Source organism: Patagioenas fasciata, chromosome 1 (assembly GCF_037038585.1).
Source record: "Patagioenas fasciata isolate bPatFas1 chromosome 1, bPatFas1.hap1, whole genome shotgun sequence".
Lineage (NCBI taxonomy): Eukaryota > Metazoa > Chordata > Aves > Columbiformes > Columbidae > Patagioenas > Patagioenas fasciata.
The window spans coordinates 130,045,537-130,065,823 of NC_092520.1; the positions used below are offsets into that span (position 1 = coordinate 130,045,537).

The following is a 20,287-nucleotide window of genomic DNA, read 5'->3' on the forward strand; positions in this document are numbered from 1 at the left end:
ACAACTGTGTCCAGGGGTGCATCAAGCACGGCATTACCAGACAGGTAAGGGAGGTGATTTTCCCACTCTACTCTACACTGGTGCAGCCTCACCTGGAGCACTGTGTACAGTTCTTGGTGTCACAGGATAAAAAGGATATTAAGCTACTGGAGAGTGTCCAGAAGAGGGTTACCAAGATGGTGAAAGGCCTCAAGAGCAAGACTTACGAGGAGTGGCTGAGATCACTTGGCTAGTTCAGCTTGGAGAAGGCTGAGTGGGACCTCATCACAGTCTACAGCTTCCTCAAGGGAAGCAGCGGATCTCTCAGCTGATCTCTCAGCAGCTGATCTCTCTCTGGTGACCAATGATAGGACACAAGGAAAAGGAATGAAGCTGTGTCACGAGAAGTTAGATCAGACATTAGGAAAAGGTTCTTCACTGAGAGGTTGGTCGATCACCAGAACAGGCTCCCTAGAGAAGTGGTCATGGTACCAAGCTCTTGTTTGAGGAGCATCTGAACAATGCTTTTAGTCATATGGTTTAGCTGTAGGTAGCCCTGTGAGTAGCAGGGAGTTGGACTCAATGATCCTGATGGGTCCTTTCCAACTTGAGATATTCTATGATTCTGAATCTATGGAACCTGATGGAATGCTTCCCTGAGAAGTGAGGGAGCTGGCCAGTGTCATTGCAAGGCAACTCCCCATCAGGAGAAGTGCTTCTAGCAGGCTTGAGGAAGGTGATCCCCTCTACTCAGTGCTCAAACCTCCTCTGGAATGTTGTGTGCAGTTCTGGACTTCCTGGTATGAGACATGAACATACTGGAATGAAAACAGCAAACAGACACTAAAATGATTAAGGGATTGAAACACCTGAGCAGAGACTGAGAGAGCTGGGACTGTTTAGCCTCAAAAAGAGAAGTCTGGGGAGGTAATTTCATTAATGTATAATGCTTGGTAATACTTTTGTAATACTTGGTTGGGGGAATAAAGAAGACAAAGCTAGACTTTCCTCATTACTGCAAAGTGGAAGGACAAGAGGCAATGGACACAAACTGAAATACAGGAAATTCCACCTAAACATAAGAAAAAAAAATGTTTCTACTGTGTGTGGTCAAGCACTAGAATAGGTTGCCCAGAGAGGTTGTGGAGTCTCCGTCTTTGGAGATTTTTCAAAATCCAATCGGACAAGGCCCTGGGCAACCTGCTTTAGCTGACTCTGCTGTGAACAAAAGACTGGAATAGATTACAGCCAGATTAATTCCATGATTAAAGCTTGATTTTTAGGAAAGTGCTGGCTGGTTGGTTGGTTGGTTGGTTTGGTATCTTTGTGTTTTTTATTTGTTTTTCAGTGTAGCACAGACTTATACTGCTGCAGGTGACATATGCATGAAGTCAAACATGTATTTCCTTTATTCTGGTGAGATGACTTGAGAGCATGTCAAGATGGAAGACCTGCAGTTTCCTAGCTGTCAGTTAATACATTTTCCAGTTTATAGCCCATCTGTAAATTTCTTGCATTATGTTTATGACTCCAGTTTCTGTAACTTTTTCTCTGATTCCTGAACATAACAAAAGAAAACATGATTTTGAATGTTACTATGAATTTCCCTCAAGGTGATGCAATTTCATAGGCAATTAAAAGCTGCGTTAGTGTGGAAAGTCAAAATAGGCCTGTTACTAAGAGCCTATATGGAGAAGAAATTGATCCCTTGCATCCCAACAGTGTGATCGCTGTCCAGACTGAAATAAACACACATCACCATAAACAGAACATTAAATACATCCTGTTTTATTTAAAGGGTGAGGTTTTTATTTTTATATTGCACTCGACATTTCCTGACTTAAGAGCTGCACGCTGTCTTCTGCCCACCACCTGTTTCTGTTTGTAGTTCTGGCATTTGTATAACCCAGTGGTAGAGACTGGAATCCAGTTTCTAACTGATTTTACATTTGTCATGGTTTGACCTGAGCTAGCAATATAAGCATGATAGCCGCTCACTTACTCCCCACTCCACCCAACCCCCAAATAGAGGAGAGAATCAAAAGGGAAGGGAGAAACTTGGATTGAGATAAACACAGTTTAATAAAATAATTAAATACTAATACACTACTAGAAAAAAAAATATAAAATAGAATATAAATTAAAAGATACTCAATGCAATTCCTCATGAACTCCGTCTGCACCGGAGCCAGTCCCAGGAGGCAGCACTCAAACAGCTGATCTGAGAAGAGAGAAAAAGGCAGAAAGTCCCAGAGGCCTCTTCAAAATGGCAGGATGGCAAAAGGCCGAACTAAAGAAAGTCCCAAACAGAGCTCCCCAGAACAGATCTTTGCCCCAGCTCCAACAAAGAGAGCAAGAAAGAGAACAACATGAGAGACCAGAAGATCCTCACTCGCCTTAAATATGAAGCATGATGCTGATGGAATGGAACACTCTTATTGACCAGTCTGCAAGTCAGTCAAGGTTGCCCCATCTATGCCCCCTTTACTAGATGCCTCACACCTGTGGGCAGAGCACTCAGAACATACTCCGCTCTCAGACCAGAGTAATTAAAAACATTAACACTGTCCTGGGGTGTTATCTCTTGTTCTTGAATGAAATTCAAACAACGACCGTGCTGGTTGTGAAAAATAAAGGTTTCTAACTGCATGAAGAAAATTAACTCAAATCAGCAGAACATTAAAGATGGAAGTCAGAAGAATCCTAACTCTTGGCAATATGTTTTGCACCCTGGTGTTTTTCAAAATCTCTTGGTATTAGTCCTTGAAGAAAATAAGTGATTTTGTACCTAGTCTTCATAAAGGACAATTTTGGACTCATATAAAAGGGCAAAATTAGAGTATTCCATTTACTGTTATAATTTAAGCCTGTGCTAAGAAGTTGATTCATGCATATTCTTGGACTCTTTTTTCTCTTTGCAGTTAGTTTCATGGTCTCTGACATCATTTCAGTGTGAGTTTACTGCTTTTCATTCCACTTGCTCCTGAAGGGAAATATGGAAAAGGATTCGATTCTGGCTTTTCATGAAGAACACACTTGTGGCTGCTGAAACCTGGGCATTTGGCTCTGCCCTCATCAGCTAGGAAACAGAGTCCATATGAAGGTATATGGTCAGAAACTGCTGAAAAAAATCACAGCGATACATGAGTGCAGCTTCAAAAGTATAATTCTATTCTGAAACAGGTTTCTTCAGGGGTTCAGAGGCTGAATTTCCATGGTAGCAACTAAGAATCCAATATTCCAATCCCACCAAATTTCAATGTGATAAAATTACTCTTTAGCTATAGGACAAAGTAGTCCATTCCTTGTGTGGGTCTTCTGGGGCTTGAGTGAGTGGTTGATAGTCCTCTGAAAGACATAGGTAGTAGCTCCTTATTCTTGCTGTTCCTCAAGTCTGTGAATATTTTGATCCAAGTCCAATATTCTTCCCAATTCTGCTAAAAAGAAAACAAACAAAAAAAGGATTCATTTTAAAGCAGAGGGCATAAAACTGATAGGTATCATGGTGCAGATTTCACCTGTCAGGTGACAACCAAGACACTCAGTTGAAAGTAATAAATACTCAGTTTTTTCTTTTTGGCTTAAGTTATTAAATCCAGCAGCTCCCACAACTACTGCTCATAAGAAGTAAAAGCAAAGATTTCTTTGTTTGTTTGGGAGACCTAGATAAGATAGTTCAATTCAAACTGCAGATTTGACCTGCATTTTTAAACAATACCAGATTAAATAATTTACATTATGAATTATAAGAGTTTACTGCTAAGCCCTGTCTGCTAGTTGATATGCATCTGCATGGTCACATACTGGTTTGTATGTCTTGCTTCTTACTCCACTGTTTGTTCTTCCTAATGAAGAACTAGAATACTTTTGCCTAGAATCTTTTTGCCATGAAAGAACAATAGCCCATTTCTAGCTGGCTCTGTAAGGCTCTAATCCAAAGTATTCACAGATCCATGTAGAGACAGCATTAGCTGAGTAGACAAGACCTAGACAACCTCAGTGACCAGTTCTTCTCTTATTTCTTAGTAGGTCCCAAAACTTTCTTACAAAAAACTGGAAAGTCTGAACTGCATCATAGAGAATGATAAGGAAGCAAACAGAATTATTTGTTAAAACAAGGTGTCTAAGCAGTCCCCAGTTTTAAGACATATTCTCTGAGGCCTTAATACAATAATGTTAAGACTAAGTCTGCAAATGCTACATCAGCAAGCTTTTTTCCTCTTTGCCATGCTAGAATTTTCCCCAGTCTTAGCTAATCCTGAATACAGGATGTTTCTTGGAAACATTTCTATGTTGTTTCTCACCCTGTCTTTCCCGGATTGTTTTAGTATGGGATGCTGTGGAGCCCTTTAGAATAGTTTTCGACAGGGTAAGAAGTTAGCTTTCTATATGCTGTCTTTTATTTCTCCATTGACTTCTGAATTATGTCTAGTATCTTGTGGCATGCCTTCATTTATCTGAAAATCTTGTAAGAAACACTGTCCACACCTTTAAAAGAAATGTAATTCCATCACTTACCCAATATTTTACTAACACAACAAAAAGTTAAACAGAAAAGTTAGCCTGAGCCAAGTCAGCCTGTGTAGAATATTCTAGATATTTAATGTGCTGATGATTTAATGGTAACTACCTCTGCACCTATTTTAGCCCACAGTGTGCCTAAGGCAACTGCCACGATAAGTAAGTTTCAAATATTTACTTTATTACTGAGCATGGATGTGAGGGCTAACTGTCAAATAGCACTTTAATGTACTGCAAATACACTCAAGCTTGCCTTGTGAAACTAGTGCAAGCCTGTAGTCAAAGAATCATAATTAGTCAAGTAAAATTTCCCTTAGCAGAAGCCATCCTAGTTAAACTCTGTTACATAATCATAAATTCAGCATTTAATAAGACAACTTTAACTAAACAAAATTCAGCTGGAAGGACACTGTGCACAGCCAATCTTGAAAATGACTGGAATGTGTTGAAGCCTATTTTTTGATGCAGGTGGTTGATAAGCCAACTAGGGAAGATGTTCTGTTGGACCTGCTTCTCACAAACAAGCAAGAACTAGATGAAGATCTGAAGGTTGAGGGCAACCTTTTTTTAGTGCAAGGGTCTGAGAGAAGAGAGCAAGATCAACAGCAGAATTACAACCCTGGGAGTCAAAGTAGCAGATTTTGGACTGTTCAGGGATCTGCTTTACAGGTTTCCATGAGAAACTGGCTTGAAGGCTGAGGGCAGCCAGGAAAACTCATTGATCTTCAAGAACAACCTTCTCAGAGCACAGTTCATTCCAGCATGCAGAACATAAGACAAACACAGCAGAAAGTCAGCATGGATGAATGCTCAGCTCAAACAAAAAAGTAAGTTCACTGAAGAAAAGAACAGGGACAGACTACTTCAGAGGAATGAAGAGACTCTCTGTCCATATGGAAATGAAATTAGGAAAGCCCAAGCTCATCTGGAGTTGAATCTAGTGTGAGATGAAAGGCAGTAAGAGAAGTTTTTCATAAATACTTTGAGAGCAAAAGGTAGTGTAAGGGCATTGTAGGCCCATTGCTCAGCGGGGCAGAAGACGTATTGACAAAGGAGGCGGAAAAGGCTATGGTACCTGTAATGCCTTCTCTTTACCTATGTTTTCACTTGTAAGTTCCTTAGGACTACTACCAGAAACCATGGGAGTGAAACAATAGCCTCAGCTGAGGAAGACAGAGTTTGGGATGACCAGCCAATCTAGATATATAAAAGTCATCCAAGGGCACTTAATGAGCTGGCTGATGTCATAGCGAGACCTCTCTCTGTGGTTTTTCAACCCTTCTGGGAATCTGGAGAAGTCCCAGATGACTGGAAGCTTGCAAATGTCCCAGTCTACCAGAAGGGTAGCAGGGATGACCCTGACAACTACAGGCTTGTCAGCCTCACTTCTGTGCCTGGCAAAATCATGGAGAAGATTGTTCTGGGAGTTATTGAAAAGCATCTGAATGACAACGCAGTCACTGGTCCTGCTTAACAAACTTAATTTCATTCTATGACAAGGTTACCCATCTAGCTGACCAAGGGAAGCCTGTCGATGTGATATTTTTGTATTTCAGTAAAGCCTTTGATACTGTTTCTCACAGTATACTCCTGGACAAGATGCCCAGCATACACCTGGATAAACACACAATATAGTGGGTAAGTAATTGGCTGATGGGCCAGGCTCAAAGGGTTCTAGTAAACTGGGTTATGCTGAGCTGGTGATCAGTCACTAGTGGGGTTCTGCAGGGATCCGTCCTAAGATGGATCAAGACAATTAAATTAAACAGTATTCCCAGAAACTAAAACAAACAGTTTCAGAACAAATATGAGGCCTTGGTACTTATTTTAAAAATGTTCTTTAAGCTCCAATGTTGTTTGCTGCTACCCTTATCTACAGTCATGCTGAATAAAGCTATAGCTAAATAGAAACTTAAATGTATTCACAAGGTGTTAACGTCTACATCCTATTATTTGCAGTCTCTCAGAGAAAGCAAAAGTAACTACAAATAGCGCTATGCCAGAAACCGGTTTCTTGACCAAAAATATTGCTTCAGCATGCAATGAACTGGTTCATTCTAAAGTGGTCACAGTTGTTGGCGACAAGAGGTTTTGTATTTGAACATGGCATGTCTTTTGGTCCATGTGAAAACAAGTTTGAATGTTAAATATTTTCTGACACTTTGGAGCTACTGTTGCTCTTCCATTTTCTTTAGGTCAACACATGGTTCATGGCAATACTGTACAGCACTCTTCAGTGTCTTCATAAGTGACTTGGACACAGGACTTGAGGGAATACTAAGTAAGTTAGCTGATGACACTAAATTGGGAGGAACTGTTGACATTCTCGAGGGCAGAGAGGCCCTGCAGAGGGATCTGGACAAATTGGATAACTGGGCAATCACCAACCACATGAAGTTCAACAGGGGCAAGTACCAGATTTTGCACCTGGGACATGACAACCCTGTTTGTACATACAGGCTGGGGGATGGAATGCTGGAAAGCAGCTCTGCAGAGAGGGATTGGGGGGTTCTGGTCAATGGCAAGTTGAACATGAGCCAACAGTGTGCCCTGGCAGCCAAGAGGGCCAACCATGTCCTGGGCACATTAAGCACAGCATTGCCAGCCGAGCAAGGGAGGTTATTGTCCCGTTCTGCTCTGCACTGGTGCGGCCTCACCTGGAGCACTGTGTGCAGTTCTGGGCACCACTCCTGAAGAGCGCCTGAAGAGGGCTGCAAAGTTGGTGAAGGGTTTGGGGAGGAAGCCATATGAGAAGCAACTAAACTCACTTGGTTTGTTCAACCTGGAGAAGACTGAGGGGAGACCTCATTGTGGTCTACAGCTTCCTCACACGGGGAGGAGGAAGTGTAGGTGCCAATCTCTTCTTTTTGGTGACCAATGGCAGAACCCAAGAGAATGGCAGGAAGATGTGCCGGAGAGGTTCAGGTTGAACATTAGGAAAAGATTCTTCACCCAGAGGGTGGTGGAGCACTGGAACAGGCTCCCCAGGGAGGTAGTCGTGGCCCCAAGTCTGACAGTATTCAAGAAGATACTGGACACATGGTGTGAACTGGGGAGCTATCATATGCAGGGACAGGAGTTGAACTCAATGATCCCTGTGGGTTCTTTCCAACACCGAACATCCTATAATTCTATTATTTAAGTCCATGGACCAGATAGGATGCAGCCAAGGATGCTTTAGGAGTAGGCTGATGTCATTGCAAGGTTGCTCTCTTGCCATTTTCAGAAAGGTCATAGCAATTGTGTTAGCTTTCTGGTGCTTAGAAAAAGCATGTCAGACCCATTTTCAACAGGGCAAAAAGGAGAATCCAGGGAACTACAAATACGTGGAGTGTTATGGAGCAAATCCCCTTTGAAGACATTGTAAACACAAGGAAAAGAAGGTAATAGGAAACAGACAACATGGATTTACTAAGGGCAAATTATACTTGAGCAACTACGTTACTTTTAGTGATGAAGTTTACTGGTACTATGGACAAAGGGAAATGACCTCCGGAGGTCTCTAACAGCCTAAACAGCTCTGTATTTCTATATATTTTTGCTAATAGGTTGGTCATGATATTTTTAAGTTTTTTTTCAGTATTCCAGATTGCATACCATCTGGGGCTGCTGACAAATTTGTCAATTTCTTCTAGTAACTCCTCTTATCAATCTCTGATACTGTATTACCAGAAGAGAGGAAGTCTCTGGTAGAAAGACTTTCATGCTGAGTGGGAAATATTTGAGGTTAGAAAGGCATGCATGGTGCTCTTGAGGCCCTAAAGTTCATTGTCTGCATGGAAGTGTGATCAAAATAGAGATAATTAAAAAAAAAAAAAAAAAAAGGAAAAAGAAAATAAGAGAAAAAAGATATGTTTTTTTCATTGCCCCAAGTATTTCTAGATAAAGCATGAGCCACATCCTGAGCATTTGAGCCATACACTCACATCAACAGAGCAGAATTTATCACACAAAGAAAGTTTCAAATATGCACAATACCTATTCTTAAGATTGAATTTGTTTTGTCTGTGAATGCATCCAAACTGCATACGAACCTCAGTATGACCACTGTGTAGCCCTGTATCCTATCTGACAAAGGCTGGTAGCAAATGAATTTAAGAAGTGCAAATAGAAAATGACATTTCCTCTTCTCTGCAATGTGTTGACAGTAAATACTTTCAGGACTTACTGGATCTTGAGCTTGCATTTCACATTTGATACGTCTTGGTGGACCTTTCTTCCATGAACTTCACTAAACACTTCATAGTATGTTAGCAATGAATTCCATAATTTATGCATCTTAAGAAGCTTCCTATTGTTGGCAGACTGTCTGATTATATTCCTTTTATTCACAGTTTTGGTGAGAATTGTAGTGAAATCAAATGATGGTTCCTTTCTCATAAAAGAAAACATAGTAGGGGAGAGATGTCATGGGTTATATTGTGAAAAATAAACAGTCATTCCTGGTTTGACTTCTCAGTGCTTCTTGGTGATACTGAATCATTCCTTTGCTAGTGTGAGGGTTCCTAATCTCCTAATTTTTATTTATAAAGAAACTATTTAATTGCCTTTTTAGTCTTGATACTTTTTCTGTGTCCCTTCCAGTTCTTGCACACTTTCTGAATTGCAATATCCACTTTATTACTGTGAGAGGTTAGCTAAAATTGAGTTAATTTTCTTCAGTCAATTAGAAACTTTTCATTTAAATAGCTCGCATGGTCTTTGTTTTAGATTTAATATGAGAATAATGTGATAACACACTGGACAGCTAGGTTGTGTTTTGGAGTTGGTATGGTATATCACTGATATTTTGGCTGTTGCTAAAGAGATCAATGTTTTTTTCAACTTTCCAACTGCATAGCAGCTGGGAGGGGACACAAACTGGACAGTACCTACATTGACATCCAGCTTGGTCAATGAAAATAATCCCTACCATTAGTGTTATGCTGCGTACATAACTAAAAGTTGGCTTTTCCCGCTCATTAGTTCCATTTGAGACTTCCATGTTACTTCAGGTTGTTTTTTTTTTTTTTTTTTTTTTTTCCTGTTTGGCCTTTTGCCTTTTTGCTCTCTCACTGAGGCTGGCTGTTTGGGACCAGGGGCACTCTCTTTTCCAGGACTGGCTGTTCACCATGTCCGGAGTTTGTGAACAACTGCATTGAGTATAATTTATTATATGTATAGTAGTAGTAGTGGTATATATATATATGGGTAATGGTATATATATATAGTCTTATTAAACTGTTCTTATCTCAAACCAAGAGTTTCTCCCTTCCCTTTGATTCCCTCCACTTTCCCACTTTGGAGAGCCGTGGGGGTTGTGAGAGAACAGCTGTAATGGTCTTGGTTGTTAGCTGGGGTTAAACCTCAGCAATTACTTAATTAGGTAAGTAGATGCTTATTTATGTCAGAAGGTACTACTTATCATACTCCTGCAGCGTTTCATAGCCAATTTAATTTCTTAATGTATAATTTCGGGAGGCAGATTTTTTTGAAGGCAGGCTGTTGCATAGCCTTTTCTGGCTATGTATGTACACTGAACAGGTAATACAATAACTTTAATCATTATATGGCTAACATGTTATATACATAGAATTTATTTTTTTTTTCACAGAATGTTAGGGATTGGAAGGCACCTTGAAAGATCTTCTAGTCCAATCCTCCTGCTGGAGCAGGAACACCTAGATGAGGTCACACAGGAAGATATCCAGGTGGGTTTTGAATGTCTCCAGAGTCAGAGACTCCACAATGCCCCTGGGCAGCCTGTTCCAGTGTTCTGTTACCCTTACTGAGAAGAAGTTTCTTCTCAAATTTAAGTGGAACCTTTTGTGTTCCAGTTTGAATCCATTACCCGTTGTCCTAGTGTTGGTTGTCAGCGAGAAGAGCCTGGCTCCATCCTCATGACACTCACCTTTTTATATTTGTAAACATTAATAAGGTCACCCCTCAGTCTCCTCTCCTCCAAGCTAAAGAGACCCAGGTCCCTCAGCCTTTCCTCATAAGGGAGATGCTCCACTCCCTTAATCATCTTTGTGGCTGTGTGCTGGACTCCCTCCAGCAGTTCCCTGTCCTTCTTGAACTGAGGGGCCCAGAACTGGACACAATATTTCAGATGCGGTCTCACCAGGGCAGAGATGAGGCGGAGGAGAACTCCTCTCGACCTACTAACCACCCCCCTTTTAATACGCCCCAGGATGCCATTGGCCTTGTTGGCCGGAAGGGCACAGTGCTGGCTCATGGTCATCCTGCTGTCCACCAGGACCCCAGGTCCCTTTCCCCTACACTGCTCTCCAATGGGTCCTTCCCCAACTTATACTGGAACCTGGGGTTGTTTCTGCCCAGGTGCAAGACTCTACACTTGCACCTGTTATATTTCATTAAATTTTTCCCTGCCCAACTCTCCAGCCTGTCCAGGTCTTGCTGGATGGCAGCACAGCCTTCTGGCCTGTCAGCCACTCTTCCCAGCTTCATATCATCTGCAAACTTGCTGACTGTCACTCTATTCCCTCATCCAAGTTGTTGACGAATATATTGAATAATACTGGTCTCAGTATCGACCCTTGAGGCACTCCATTAGATACAGGCCTCCAACTAGACTCTGACCCATTGACCACAACTCTCTGGTTTCTTTCCTTCAGCCAGTTCACGGTCCACCTCACTACCTGATCATGCAGTCCACACTTCCTCAGTTTATCAGTGAGGATGCTGTGGGAGACTGTGTCAAATGCTTTACTGAAATCAAGACAGACTGCTCTGCCATCATCTATCCACCTTGTTATGTCTTCATAAAAGTCTATGAGGTTGGTGAAGCATGACTTCCCCTTGGTGAAGCCATGTTGACTGCCCCTGATGACCCTCTTATCCTTGATATGCCTTGAGATGGCACCAAGGATAAGTTATTCCATCACCTTTCAAGGGATGGCGGTGAGGCTGACCAGTCTATAGTTACCCTGGTCCTCCTTCTTGCCCTTTTTGAAGACTGGATTGACATTTGCTTTACTCTAGTCCTCAGGCACCTTTCCCATTTCCCATGACCTAGTAAAGATGATGGAGAGTGGCCTAGCAATGATGTCAGCCAGCTCCCTCAGCACCCATGGGTGCATTCCATCTGGATCCATGGATTTATGGATGTCTGGATTGTTTAATTGGTCCTTAACCCAGTTCTCATCAACCGAGGCAAATTCCTCCATTGTCCTGCCTTCCTCTGGGGCCTCAGGGGTATGGGGCTCCTCTGGACAGTCTCCGGCAGTGCAGAAAGAGACAAATAAGGCATTCAGTAACTCTGCCTTCCCTCTATCTTCTGTCACCAGGGCACCCACCTCATTCATCAGTGAGCCTACATTGCCTCTAGTGTTAGTTTCATCTGCCATTTATTTGAAGAAGCTCTTTCTGTTGTCCTTGACTCCTCTCGCCAGGTTTAATTCTAAGGAGGCCTTAGCTTTCCTAGTTGCCTCCCCACATTCTCTAACAACAACTTTATATTCTTCCCAAGTGGACAGCCCCTCTTTCCATGATCTGTAAACTTGCCTCTTCCACTTGAGCTTGCCCAGCTGTTCCCTATTTGACCAAGCAGGTCTCCTGGCTCCCTTCCTTGACTTCCTACATGTTGGGATGCTCTGATCTTGAGCTTGGAAGAAGCAATCCCGGAATGCTAACCAACTATCTTGGGCACCTTTACCTTCAAGTACCCTTGCCCACGGGATTTCCCCTAGCAATTGTTTGAAAAGGCCGAAGCTGGCCCTAGTTAGGTCCAGGGTTGCAATTCTGCTAGGTATTCTGTTCCTGCCACATGAGATCCTGAACTCTACAATCTCATGGTCACTGCAACCAAGCCAGCCCTCAACCTTTACCACTTCAACCAGACCCTCCTTGTTAGTGAGAATGAGATCCAGCAGGGCTCCTCTCCTAGTCGGCTCATCCACCATTTGCATCAGAAAGTTATTATCAATGCACCGGAGGAACCTCCTGGACTGTGGCTGGCTGGCTGAGTAGTCCTTCCAGCAAACATCAGGGTAGTTAAAATCCCCCACAACAACCAGAGCCTGTGACTGCAAGGCCGCTCTCAGCTGTCTGTAGAAGGTCTCATCAAATTCCTCATCCTAATCTGGTGGCCTGTAATAGACACCCACAACAGTATCACCCCTGCCAGCCTGCCCCTTAATTCTCACCCACCGACTCTAAACTAGCTCCTTATCTGCCCCTGGACAGTACTCAATACATTGTAGTTGCTCTCTCACGTAAAGAGCAACTCCACCACCTCGCCTGGCTGGCCTGTCTTTCCTGAGAAGGACACAGCCATCCATGACCACATTCCAGTCATGTGAGCTGTCCCACCATGTGTCTGTAATTGCCACCAGATCATAATCTCCTGACCAAACACAGGTTTCTAACTCCTCCTGCTTATTCCACATGCTGCGTGCATTGGTGTACAGGCATTTCGGGGAGCAAGCTGAGCACACGGGTTTCACCCTAGGGGGATGGGAGGCCTCCCAGTCTTTATCAGTTCTAGAGTGCTGTCCCACTGGTGCAAGCCCAGCTACAACCCCATCCTCCTTCAAATCTAGTTTAAAGCTCACCAAATGAGCCCTGCTAATTCCTGTCCCAGCATCCTTTTGCTCCTGTGAGATAAACCTTTCCCACATATCACTGTCTGGACTGGTGTATTACAAAACCAGCCATTATGAAAGATTCCAAAGCCCTGCCTGTAGCACCAGTCTCGTAGCCAATCATTTATGGACTGAATTTTTCTATTCCATCCCACACTGTCACCCAAAAATGGAAAGAGGGAAGAGGAAATCACTTGCGCCCCAGACCCTTTCACCAAGACCTTGAAATCTTTCTTCATTCCACTCAGATGCAGCTTCCTCCTCACCTGTCTAGAAGACCAGCAACGGGTAGTAGTCTGTTTGGTGCACCAGGCTGGGGAGTGCCCTGGTGATATCCCTGATCTGAGCTCCCAGTATACTACATCCCCTACGATGGGGGTCAATTCTGCATATTGGCCCCCTGTCCCTCTCAGAAGGGAACTGCCTACTACAATTACCCTTCTTTCTTTCTTTCTTATCAGAGGCAGTCTTGAGGTGTGGAGTCAACCACCTCTTCCTATGTGACCTTGTAGGTGGGCCTCGCACCACATCCTCACCTACCTCTCCTTTGAGATCCAGGGCCTCAAACCTATTACGGAGGGGCACTTGGGGAAGCAAAGCAGGTAGAGAGGGGCACTGACCATCATGCCAAACTGGAACTCGCTTCCAACCCTCCTCATCTTTTTCGTCCCCTACCTCTGCTCAACAACAACAGGGCAGGGGCTGTCTTGGGTCTCCCCCTCTGCTTGACAGGGCGCGGGGTCCATCACTTTTAGGGGAGTATGTCCCTGGGACCTTTCTTTCTGACTTTGTGCCACTTGTCATCGTATTGTTATTTCGACTGTCCCTTTAAATTGTTTTCTAATTATTTTTCATCTTGTGAAGACATGTATTTTGAGGTCAAACACAACTGGATAAATTTGCTCATGGAATATCACGAGCACCATGCCTTAAGAGCTCTCCTGCAACTGTGAGTTCTTATAGTGATGAGCACTATGATGAGGGTTTTTCTCTTATTGTGGAACTACACAGAACCTGATCCCAGATGCAGTTATTTATGCATTTTTTCAAAATATACTTTGGGCTAAGTGAAATCTCTGAATCAAATAAATGCGAAATCTCTTCTGTCTCCCATTGCCATCTTCTGTAACACGTGTAACTGGACTTGAGACAGTTTGAGACAACAAGGCATGGAAGATCCTAGCTGGACCCTTCTGAATGGTCGCCTCCTTAAGACCTTGCTTTGGCTGAGTGTTTCTGCACCCTTCCAAACCCTTCTGCCTGTAGGAAACAATCATCTTGCCAATATAATAGGCTCAGACAGTATCTCTCAGCAAATAATATTTTATTAACAATTTTGCAAACCTGGGTGTTCTACCTAAAGGTAGGCACACAAATAGGACAAAAAGCCCCTGCTTATATCCCCTGAAAATCCCAGCCGCAAATTCCCTCCCCTGTTCCCCATTGGTTGGGTACTTCAGGGTTTACCGATTACCCAATGCCCGCCTCTGTTTACATGATTCATTCATCTAATTCTAACAATCTCCCTTCCGCTTATTGATTTATTTAAAATATGGCTTCCTGGCTCTTTGGCTACCCTTCCCCCTATCTTAATTTTTTTAAATACAGGAATTAGTATGCATTCCGGGATTAGTTCGAAGACACTTTGTTGGACATTAAGGATTCATAGTCTGACATCTCTCGGTCCTTCCCGGCCCCGTCTGGAGTCAGGTGCCAGATCAGTTGTAAAAACATTCCTCCCTAAATGGCTCCTTATATGCCCTGTGCCGTTTAGGTTACAGGGATAACAACTCCACGCCCACACCCTAAAAAGCTATTTTGCACGTAGTCCTGGCTGCAAGAAGGACCAAGGAAAGCAGTGCCTCTTCGACTTCCCTTGGCTCTTCGACCTGACTCGCCGCCGCCGCCGAGTTGGTTCTGCCGAGAGTGAGGAGTGACCGAGCAGTTGCGCCCGAGCTCCGACTGCACGCGGGAGGGGAGGAGGAGAAGGAGGCTGGCCTGAACTGGTTCCCCGTCCCGCCCCCAGGGTGCATCCCGCCTCTCCCGATGATGCGGTCCGTGCACGAAACAAAGTTTATAAAGTTAATTCACTTTTTTTGCGGTCTGCCTTCCACCTTGAGGTGTGGGCAGGCGGACAAGAGCCGCACCGGCCAGCGCGCAGGGCTCACATCGCGCCTTCGCCTGGGCGCCTGTAGAAAGCGGCGGGAGGTGAGTCGGAGAAAAGTACTGTGGGCCAAAAGAGAAGGGGGAGGAAAAAGACTCTGCACAGTCAGATCATTATACTAGCGAAGCTGCTGGAGGAAAGGCACCCGCGGCCGCTGCTTCACCCTTTGCAGAGCCCCGATGTCTCTAGAGTTCTCTCCCCGCGCTCCGCCTGTTGCAAGCTTTGCTTCCTGCGACGGGCCGTCTGCAAGAGAACATCGCCTTTCCGTGCTCTGCGGCGCCGGGCAGTGGCTTAGCAGGTTCAGGGCAGTCGGCAAGGGATAGCCATTACTAACCCATCTTCTGTCCCCAGCTGCCGATCGGCATCGCTGCCTCCTTTCGGAGCGGTGGGCTGCACCCCGCGGCGGGGACTGCGCTGGCAGGAGGGACGGGCGGTGTCTGCCGGAAGGGAGCTTGGAGAAGTTGCCGCGGGTGGAGGAGCACCTCGGTTTCTGGCAGATGCGGGGCTCCCCAGTTGCCAGCGGCGCCTGGGTGGCACGGGGGTGCTTCCGAAGCTGCTGTGGGGGACGCACACTGCATTCGTAGCTCCAGGCCCTTTCGTTAACCCTTAGCTCGCTCTCAGGCTGGAAGGCAGCAGAATTAGAACCGCAGCGGTTGCCAAACAGGCTCTTCCTGCTTCCACATCACCTGCCTGCCATTGTGAACACGATGAAATTGCTTAAGCCCACTCTGTCTTGTTTCCTTTATTTGTACAGCATTTATACAAGCACTGGAGCAACACGGGGTGAGAAGGTTGCATTCAGAACAACAGCTGAGTGTGCTGGGGTGTGAGGTGTCGTGGCTCCTCCTACACAGAGGATATTTCATAAAGGTCGTGCCCTGAAGTGCTGTTGTTTCATAGTCTTCACATTTCCACTTCTGCATTCCTCACATAGCTACATGCTAAGGCTGATAGACAGTCACAGAGAAATCAGTTTGTGTCCTGGTTACTTCAGGAGCTGTGTGGTTGGTTTCACTGTACAGTTCCCTGCAAATAAAAAAGATAATTGTGTGGCTGGTGTCTGCCTTCAGGGTGGGAGCAGGCCCACCAAGTATTTAGTGAAGATGAAGGCAGTGCTGCTGCTTGTAAAAACGATTCTTGTGTTCCTCTGCAATAGTTTGGTGTCGGTTTTACACTGCAGTAGCACTAATGTGGTATCTGATTTAGTTCTCTGTTGTTCTTGATGCTGAATGCTTATTATGACTGTAAGTGGCAGTTATAAAAGAAACTTGCTGCTACCAGGATAGTAGATTTCTTAATATATATCTATAGAACAGATTATGACTGCATGCAATGAAACTTGGGTAATGCCACAACTGGGACAGATCCTTCCAGAACACTTTGGCTAATTTAACATATTTTTCTATTTTCTTAGTTGCAACTTTGTGGTTTTCAACAATAGTTTCCATGTTAGTTTAACTTTTCTTTTTATATGGGATATATGAATTATTATGATGTACTGGTAAAACTGTATTGGTTGTCTGTGGGATGTCCTAAGGACTCAGATATCTGGCCCCCAAATTTATCATTAGGGACTTCAGTATTTTACAACTTGAAAGGTGACACATCCAAAAGAGTAAAAATTAAATGTCAGTATTCTCTATACTGAATACTCATCTTTCTTGACATCAAGAAAAGAAATCAAAAGTCAGTGTTTCAAGTACAAAGAGCAGATGCCACTTTCGATTATCTGTCAGCAATCCTGGCTACCTGGGGAGGTGCCAGTTGACTGGAAGTTGGCAAAAGTGATGCCCATCTACAAGAAGGGCCAGAAGGAGGATCCAGGAAATTACAGGCCTGTCAGTCTGATCTGTGGCAGGGAAGGTCATGGAGTAGATCATCCTGAGTGACATCACGTGGCACATACAAGAAAACAAAGTGATCAGGCCCAGCCTACATGGGTTTATGAAAGGCAGGTCCTGTTTGACGAACCTGATCTCGTTCTATGACAAGGTGACCCACCTAGTAGATGAGGGAAAAGCTGTGGATGTTATCTACTTAGACTTTGGTAAGGCCTTTGACACCGTATCCCAGAGCATTCTCCTGGAGAAGCCGGCAGCTCAGGGCCTGGACAGGTGTACTCTTCGATGGATAAAGAACTGGCTGGAGGGCTGGACCCGAAGAGTTGTGAATGGAGTCAAATCCAGCTGGCAGCCGGTCGTGAGTGGTGTTCCCCAGGGCTCAGTATTTGGACCAGTTCTGTTTAATCTCTTGATCAATGATCTGGATGAGGGGATTGAGTGCACCCAAAGTTTGGAGATGACACCAAATTGGGTGGGAGTGTTCATCTGCTGGAGGGTAGGAAGGCCATACAGAGGGTTCTGGACCAGCTGGATCATTGGGCTGAGGCCAATTGTATGAGGTTTAACAAGGCCAAGTGCCAGGTCCTGCACTTGGGTCACAACAACCCCAGGCAGAGCTACAGGCTTGGGGAAGAGTGGCTGGAAGGCTGCCTAGGGGAAAAGGATCTTGTGGCGTTGATTGACAGCCAACTGAATATGAGCCAGCGGTGTGCCCAGGTGGCCAAAAAGTCCAACATCATCCTGGCTTGTATCAGGAATAGTTTGGCCAGCAGGACTAGCAAAGTGATTGGCACTGGTGAGACCCCACCTTGAATACTGTGTTCAGTTTTGGGCCCCTCATCATAAGGACATTGAAATACTAGAGAGAGTTCAGAGCAGGGTGATGAAGCTGGTGAGGGGCCTGGAATACAAGTCTTATGAGGAGCGGTTGAGGGAACTGGGGTTGGTTAGATTGGAGATAAGGAAGCTGAGAGGAGACCTTGCTGTCTACAACTACCTGAAAGGAGGTTGTAGCATGGAGGGTGTTGGTCTCTTCTCCCAAGTAGCAAGGGATAGGACAAGAGGAAATGGCCTCAAGTTGTGCCAGGGGAGATTTAGATAGGATATTAGGAAAAATTTCTTCACGGTAAGAGTTGTCAGGCATTGGAACAGGCTGCCCAGGGAAGTGGTGGAGTCACCATCCCTGGAGGTGTTTAAAAGGCGTATAGATGAGGTTCTTAGGGACATGGTTTAGTCCTAGAGTAGGTTATGGTTCGACTCAATGATCCTGAGTGTCTCTTCCAACCAAAATGATTCTATGATTCTATTCTATGCATTACTGTGAATGGATTAAGTAACAAACAATATTTAGGGCCATAATAGTTTAGAGTCTCCTGGTCTGCCAGCCCTTGGAGACTTCAGTTCACTGCTGCTGGAATGAAGGAGGTATATTTGGGTCTGTGTGAGACACCTCTCCCTGCCTTTTTCTTTCTGTCTTGTGATGGACTAGAAGAGAACTGTAAAGTAAGGTGCAGAAGGACCTTGACAAGCTTGAGAGGTGGGCCTGTATGAACCTCATGAAGTTCAACAAGGCCAAGTGCAAGGTCCTTTTCATGGGTTGAGGCAATCCCAAGCACAAATACAGGATGGTTGGAGACCTGATTGAGAGCAGCGCTGAGGAGAAGGACTTGGAAGTATTGGTTAGTGAGTTCAACATGATCAGGCAATGTGTGTTTTCAACCCAGAAAGCCAACCATATCCTGGGCTGCATCAAAAGAAATGAGACCAACAGGTCAAGGGAGATGATTCTGTCCTCTACTCTGCTCTCATGAGATGCCATCTGGACTACTGTGTTCAGCTCTGGCGCCCTCGACATAAAGGGGACCTACAAGAAAGCTGGAGAAGGCCTTTTTACAAGGACATATAGTGACAGGACAAGGGGTAATGGCTTTAAACTGAAAAAGGACAGGTTTACATTCCATTTAGGGAAGAAACTCTTCACTATCAGGGTGGTGAGGAGTGGGTTGCCCTGAGAAGCTGTGGATGCCCCATCCCTGGAAGTGCTCAAGACCAGGGTGGAGCCAGGGTTTGAGCCACCAGGGTTTGAGCCACCTGTCCTAGTGGAAGGTGTCCTTGCTGATGGCAAGAGGATTGGAACTAGACAGTCTTTAAGGTCCCTTCCAACCCAAACCATTCTGTAATTCTGTGATAAATTAATGCACTGAAGAGCATTACTCTGTAAGGTTTTCATGTGATTTCTTCAGCCCACAGAATGCATGTGCTGCTTCTAACAGCTCTCTTTTCCTCCTCCTGTTTCTGTTCGCTGACAAATGATACACTGTCATGATTTTGTAGATGGGTAAATGGTGGCCATATGAAGGAGTAAAGAATATAGTGGAGGGGTAAAGAATATAGTGGTCTTCCCAGATTCCCTTTCCATTGCTTGCTAATTTGCAGTATAAGTATATATGAATGTGCATATATATGAGGGAGTAATACATCTTCATGATTTTATTTCTCTTGTTAAAAATCCAGATTTAATCTGTTTAGGTTTAACCTGATATAAAGACATAATTGATTCCACTGTCCATGACTTATCCATGCAGAAGCACCAGGATGCTTATGTCAAGAAGCTCAGTTAAAGACTTGGGGGCTCTCTCCAGACAAAGATCTAACCAGGTCAGACCTGGAGTTTTCACTCTAAATTTGATTTATTTTTTAGCCTAAGAGAAAACAAAAAAATTGGTGATAAATATTTGCCCTAATTTCTAGGCTCCAGTGCCCTTTTCTTGGGTAGCTCTTCCCCATATTTAGTGAGCTGAATCACCACAGGGTCAGGGTAAGCAAGGTAAAGGATAGCCTACTGGAAGTCTTGTCCAATCTACCTCATTAGTTGCTATCAGATTTATTGTGTATTGTGCCTCAGTCTCCTTCTGCTATGCTTCTGTATCATGTTTGTTCTGTTCTGTCCCAAACTACCCCTTGCTCTTATTTTTGCCAGACAGAAATGATGATGCTTGTTGCATGGTGAGAAGTCACCACATTTCTGAGCTATGGTTAAAATATGTGCCCATTTGAAGAGCCTGTGACCTCCTGAGAGCCACACCAGAAGATATTGTCCCTGTCTGCAGTATCATGCAATAACCCCTTTTTCCTCACAATGGCTCATCTTATCCCTTAGTCTCACAGAGGGGTGACAAGAAAAGTGAACGGTGTTG

At 44.2% G+C, this 20,287-nt stretch overlaps 1 protein-coding gene across 4 annotated transcripts in view; it reads left to right on the forward strand.

The window, feature by feature from the left end:
- The first annotated feature begins 15,038 nt into the window (after window positions 1-15,038).
- The window catches only part of CRACR2A (calcium release activated channel regulator 2A), a 70,448-nt gene continuing 65,199 nt past the window's right edge, over window positions 15,039-20,287 (forward strand). For 2 of the 4 annotated variants that reach the window (XM_071815083.1, XM_065842949.2), the window contains exon 1: window positions 15,043-15,293. The gene's annotated coding sequence lies outside the window, so the exon portion shown is untranslated. Of the gene's footprint in view, window positions 15,294-20,287 lie in introns of all 4 variants that reach the window. The other 2 variants (XR_011741439.1, XM_071815087.1) reach the window with 2 other exon arrangements.